Below are 6812 nucleotides of genomic sequence, written 5' to 3'. Positions count from 1 at the left end.
CTCTTGTCGCCACAGTCCAGCACCTGTTTGGGTATACTGAGGCAGAACTTAGCATGGCCAATGCACCTAACCAGCACGTCTCTTGGACTGTGAAAGGAAACCAGAGCACCCGGAGGAAACCCACGCAGACCCGGGGAGAACGTGCAACTCCACACAGACATTGACCCACTAACACAGGGCTAACCACTGTGCCACTTGGTGAGTGAATCAAACTTTTAAGCGAATTGTGTGACCTGTGGAGTAGTGGGGCTAGTCAAACTGCACACTCTCTATTCCGGTTGTAACAATATGGTGCATAAGTCATTAAAGGTAACAGAACTGGTTGAGTGCAGTTAGTAAAGCATACAGCATCCTAGGCTTTATTAATAGAGGTAAAGAGTATAAGGACAAGGAGGTTATGTCGATCTTGTATAAGACACTAGTTCAGCCTCAGCTGGAGCACTTCATCCAGTTTTGGGTGTCTCACTTTAGCGAAGATGTGAAGGCTTTAGAGAGTGCAAAAAGATTCATGAAAATGGCTCCAGAAACAAGAAACAGTTATGAAGACAGATTGGAAGGGTTAGGACTGTTTTCCACGGAGAAGGCTAGGAGAGATTTGATCGAGGTAGTCAAAATAATGAAGGAACTAGATAGAATCACAGAATACTACAGTGCAGAAGAGACCCTACAGCCCATCAAGTCTGCATTGACACATGACCTGCCCACCTAATCCCACTTGCCAGCACTTGGCCCATTGAATGTTAAGATGTGTCAAGTGCTCACCCAGGTACTTTTTGAAGGACGTGAGGCATCCTGCCTCCACCAGCCTCCCAGGCAGTGCATTCTAGACCATCACCACCCTCTGACAGAAATGTTTTTCTTCAATTCCCTCTAAACCTCCCACCCCTCACTTTTAACTTGTACCCCCTCGCAACTGACCCTTCAACTAAGGAGAACAGCTGCTCCCTATCCAGGGTAGATAGAATGGGTTTCTACTCCTGAGGGGAGGAATAAGAAGGCATAGATTTAAAATAACTGGTAAAAGAGACACGGGGAACAACTTATTCACGCAGCAGGTGACTGGGGTCTGGAATGCCCTGCCTGAGGGTATGCTGCAGGCAGATTCAATTAAAGAATTAGATTATTTTTCTGATAACAATGTGCAGGATTACAGGGAAATGGTGGAGGAATGGCACTCAGTCCAAACGCTCATTTGGCAAGGTGGTGTAGACCCAAAAGCCAAGTTGCCTCCCTCTGTGCTGTAACAGTTCTGTAATTCTATCTATAAATGTTTGTAGACTTTGTGTCCTCCTCATAACTTGTTTTCCTAATTATCAACAGTAAATTTGGTGACAATACATTCTGCCCTTTCATCCAAGTCATTGATCTTGATCATAAATAGTTGAGGGCCCAACTGACCCCTGCGGCACTGGTTAGTTTGCCAACTTGAAAATGACCCATTTGTCCCAACTGTTTCTTGTTAGTTAGTCAGTCAATCCTCCATCCTTACTGATATATTACCCCCAACACCATGAATTCATCTTGTGTAGTAACCTTTTATGTGGCACCGAATCAAATGCTATTTGGAAATCTAAATACACTACATCAACTGATCCCTCTTTTTCCACCCTGCTTGTTATATCCTTAAAGAACTCGAATATATTTTTCAAAAAATTTCCCTTTCATAAAACGATGCCAGTATCACGATTTTCTAAATGTCCTGCTGTTACTGCCTTCATAATGGATTCCAGCATTTTCCCAGTCAGCTTTTAGGCTTACTGGCTGCTTTCTGTCTCCTTTTCTTTGATAGGGGCATTACATTTGGAGTTTTGCAATGCATTCAGACCTTTACAGAATCTGGGAAATTTTGGGAGATTAAAACTAATACAGCCACTATCTCTGCAGCCACTTGTTTTAAGATCCTAAGGATGGAGTGAATCTGCCAGCTTTTAACCCCATTAATTTTCCTACTACTTTTTCTTCAATGATAGCTGAAACCTGGGGTGGCATGGTGGTTGGCACTGCTGCCCCTCAGCACCAGGGACATGGGTTCAATTCCCTGTTGTGGTCACTGTTTGTGCATGTTCTCCCCATGTCTGCGTGGGTTTCCTCCCAGTCTGAAAGATGTGCTGGTTAGGTATGTTGGCTATGCTAAATTCTCCCTCAGTGTACCCGAACAGGCACTGGAGGGTGGTGACTAGGGGGATTTTCACAGTAACTTCATTCCAGTGTTAACGTAAACCCGCTTGTGACACTAACAAATAAACTTTAAACAAAACCTACATCTTTGACCAAGCTTTTTTGCTTTATGACTCTTCTGTGAAGTGCCTTGGGACATTCTATCACATTAAAGATGCTATACAAATTGTTGCTAAAAACAAAACCAGGAAAGAGTCAGGTATTGAAAATGGCCTCAGGTTATCAACATAAAAATGTTAACCGTTTCTCTCCCCATAGATGCTGCTGAAGGTTTCCAGCAGTTTCTGCATCGGTGGATCTGATTTTCCACTGTGGAGCATGAAGCACTGGCACTTGGTGGTAGCATAAAAGTAGTGTGCCCTCTGCAGCCAAACTGTGTGCCAACATTCACCACCTCTGCTCACACGAGGCCCAATTGGCTGGGCGCCTGGTTTATTTGAAGTTAAATTGAAGCAAAGCCTCAGAATGAGGGAGCATGGTTAACAGTTGAGCGCAATAGGTCGTGTTTGGTTATTTTATTTGCCTTCACGGGAATATATTTTTAAGTACCTACATCAAAGTATCCTTCACCCTTTATGTTCTGCAACCATCGCTTAAGCTCGGCGCCCTCGACAGAAAAGGGCAACAACTCTCGCGCCCTCCAAATCCCCAATTGGCTGTTGGTGGTGCGAGGCAACGGAGACCGCATTGCTGATTGGGTCTTTTTGTTGTACTAACCCCGCCCTTCCCAGAGCATCTGGACTCATCCCACTTTCCAACATCGTGTAACCTGATTGGTTATGCCAGTAAACTGGCAGAGTTGTTCCAATACCTAAAGCATGCAGGGAATATAATTAAACAACAAATATCTTTACGTTGCGGTAGCTAAAAATACAAAATTCAATTGTCGATAAGCGCATATCCAATTTAGCAGCTGGCACGGGAACGTGGCGACTTGCCAGCTGTGCCCAGCGTAGCCTCATTCTATCTTTCACTCATGCTATGTTTCTAAAACTATTCTCTTTCAAGCGCTAAATCCACTATAAAGCCGATCTTATTCTACACCCTTGCTATGTAATACTATTCTGCACCCTCTCCTCCCTTATGTACTGTGAACCATATGCTTTGGCTGTATACCATACAAGAAATAATACTTTTCACGATACATGCAACTATAATAATTCAACATTAAGAACAAACAAAAACAAAAGAACAGCACAGGAACAGGCCCTTCGGCCATCTAAACCTACGCTGATCACACTGTTCTATCTAGAGCCAGGATCCCTCTCTTCCCAATCTGTTCATTTGTCTTATCCAGATAAGTCTTAAATGTCACTAACATATCTACCTCAACCACCTCACTTAGCAGTGCATTCCAGGCCCTCACCACAAAGAAATTTCCCCCACACAACTCTGAACCTCCCCCCGCCCAACCTTCAATGTGTGCACCCTTGTAACTGTCGTTTCTGCCCTGGGGAAAAAGCTTCCAACTGTTCCATCTATGCCCCTCAATTTTATAAATTCCTATCGCCCCTCAGCCTCCATCCTTTCAGGGAAAACAATCCCAGTTGATTCAATCTCTCCTCATAGATAGTACCCTCCATACCAGATAACATCCTGGTAAATGGCGTTTGATAAGGTGCCTCACAAAAGGATACTACACAAGGTTAGGGTGCACAGAGTTGGGGATAAGGTGTTAGCATGGATAGAGGATTGGCTGTCTAATAGGAAGCAAAGAGTTGGTATCAATGGGTGCTATTCTGGTTGGCGGTTGGTGACTAGTGGAGTGCTGCAGGGATCAGTGCTGGGGCCTCAACTGTTTACCATTTATATAGATGATCTGGAGGAGGGGGCTGAGCGTAGAGTGACAAAATTTGCTGATGACACAAAGATGAGTGGAAACGCAAATTGCATGGAGGGTGTGGAAAGTCTGCAAAGGGATCTAGATAGGCTGAGCGAGTGGGCGAGGACTTGACAGACAGAGTATAATGTTAGCAAGTGTGAGGTTATCCACTTTGGCAGAAATAATAGTTGGAGGGATTATTTAAAAGGCGAGAAGCTGCTGCATGCTACGGTGCAGAGGGACCTGGGGGTCCTTGTGCATGAGTCACAAAAACCCAGTCTGCAGGTGATCAAGGCAGCGAATGGAATGTTGGCCTTTATAGCGAGGGCGGGGGGGGGGGGGGGGGGGGGGAGATAGAATATAAAAGCAGGGAGGTTTTGCTGCAACTGTACAGGGCACTGGTGGGGCCGCAACTGGAGTACTGTGTGCAGTTTTGGTCACCGCACCAGCATAAGGATATTTTGGCCTTGGAGGGAGTGCAGAGAAGGTTCACTAGGCTGATACTGGAGATGAGGGGGTTGGCCTATGAAGAGAGACTGAATAGACTGGGTCTGTACTTGGAGTTTAGCAGGCTGAAGGGGGGGGGATCTTATAGAGACGTATAAGGGGATAGAGATTCTTCCCGCTTAGAAAGGATAGCAGGACTAGAGGGCACAGCCTCAAGATAAAGGGGGGTGGAAAACAGTTTAGATCAGAGTTGAGGAGGAACTTCTTCACTCAAAGGGTGGTGAATCTCTGGAATTCTCTTCCCGTTGAAGTGGTGGAGGCTACCTTGCTGAATATATTTAAGTCACAGGTGAATAGGTTTCTGATAGACAAGGGAATTAAGGGTTATGGGGAGAAAGCAGGAAAGTGGAACTGATCCACTTCAGATCAGCCGTGATCTTACTGAATGGTGGGGCAGGCTCGAAGGGCTAGATGGCCTACTCCTGCTCCTAGTTCTTATGTTCTTAAACCTTCTCTGTACTCCTTAAGTTTAACATTCAACATACTCATTCAAACAAAAATAGAATAATTCAGTGCAAGATTATTAAATAGTGAAATTATAACAAGTGATCTGAGCACCAGTATCTACTGGGAACTAACCAGCTTCATTTCTTTAGAAATTTCCAGACTCTAGCATTGAACCCTCTTCAAACACTGGTGCTGAGATCATTGAAACAGGACTAGTTCAAGGATTTCAGTATTATTTAACAACCCCCCCTTTACTCTGGCTCAACGTTGAGCCAATCATTCCTCAAAGCAGCAACCTGTCAGGAATTTGAAGCGGAACGTTTTTATCTGTTGCAGATACGGTTTCTAAGTAATCAATTATGAAACATGTAGCACAAGACTTTTAATCCCTGGCAGCATGGCTCATTTAACAGAGCATTGTGGTTGCACTGAAACTGATCACTTGGGTGCAAGTTGTTGCATCAAGCTTAACTTTTGTTTCATACATTTTAAATAATTTTATTCAGAAAGTCAACCACAGATAATCCAATCTTCTAAATTTCAAAATCATGGTACTGGAGGTAGACCTACTCCACTTGAATCCTATGAAGCAGCAACCTCTACTCAGTAATTTTAAGAACTTGCCAAATAATGTATTCAAGTAACAGAAAATGACAGGCAAGAAAATAGGATAGTAATATTGGATGCAATCATTCATAAATAATACAACCATAATATAATTGACAAGGCCCCATCAACAGCATTTGATTGTTCAAGGCCAACAGGATGCCAGATTTGACCCATAATTTATCTGACCCATGTAAGAGCAGAGGTGCAATACAATTCACTTCAGCATCCCAAAACTAGAGGGGGGAAATGGATCTCCTTTCCAGGAATATGTCAGTATCAGTGAACATGGCTGTGATGCTCGGTATCAAATATTCTTCCAAACTGGCTGTCAGGGCTTCCATGAAGAATGGCCTAGGGGACTGGTGTTGATATAATTCTCAGGAAGCAGTGGATACTTATAAACAAATTAAATTTGGTGGTGGGGGGAGAAAGGAAGAAAATAAAGAGAAACCCACTCAATTCCCATGTCCTCAAATTAGACCCTACAAATATTTATGGATAGCCAGAGTTCCAGGGAGCAATAATTTGGTGCATTATTTTTAAACAGTAAACTCAGCATTCCAGTATTTTTAATCCCATAACCCTACCAGATCTGTTTTCACCTGCAGGCTATCAAAAGACAGCACTATAAGCAGGGTTAGAAAGTATTTGACAACTGAGCTAGATGGCCTAATTACGTTTCACCCTCGATGAAATGCATGCAACTGCACTTATTACTGAAAGTATCAATTGAGTGTACACAATTCCTTTTTCAAAAAAGGAAATCCTGACAGCAGTTAGTCAAGGATTAAAAGGAAACCATTTATTGTTCAGATTTGCAACTTCTCTAGCTTAACTGATCAAGAACACAAGTGGACTTCCTCATCACAAATCTTAACTAATATTGTACTAAAAAAAGGATGTCCCTGGAGCAATGTGCAAGTTCTTAAGCAGGATTTGGCACCATATCTTTAAAAAGGTACATATTGTCCAGGATGTAACAATTTAGATCAGGACTTTTAAATCTTGCATAATTCATTGGACAAACTTCTCAAATCAGATAGATCCATCATGAATGCCCACCCATCACTCCTGTCCTTGCTTATTGCATTTGGCTATTACCCTTGCACCCACCCTATTTAAATACTTAACTGTGTTTAAATCCCTTAACACAGTAAGAAGTCTCAACATTAGGTTAAAGTCTGACAGGTTTATTTGGTAGCACAAGCCACTAGCTTTTGGAGCGCTGCCCTTTCATCAGGCGAGTGGG

The sequence above is a fragment of the Carcharhinus amblyrhynchos genome, chromosome X (genome assembly GCF_965287045.1).
Source record: "Carcharhinus amblyrhynchos chromosome X, sCarAmb.v2.hapA, whole genome shotgun sequence".
NCBI lineage: Eukaryota > Metazoa > Chordata > Chondrichthyes > Carcharhiniformes > Carcharhinidae > Carcharhinus > Carcharhinus amblyrhynchos.
The sequence above is the reverse complement of the archived record's forward strand: the minus strand, read 5'-3'. Positions refer to the sequence as shown.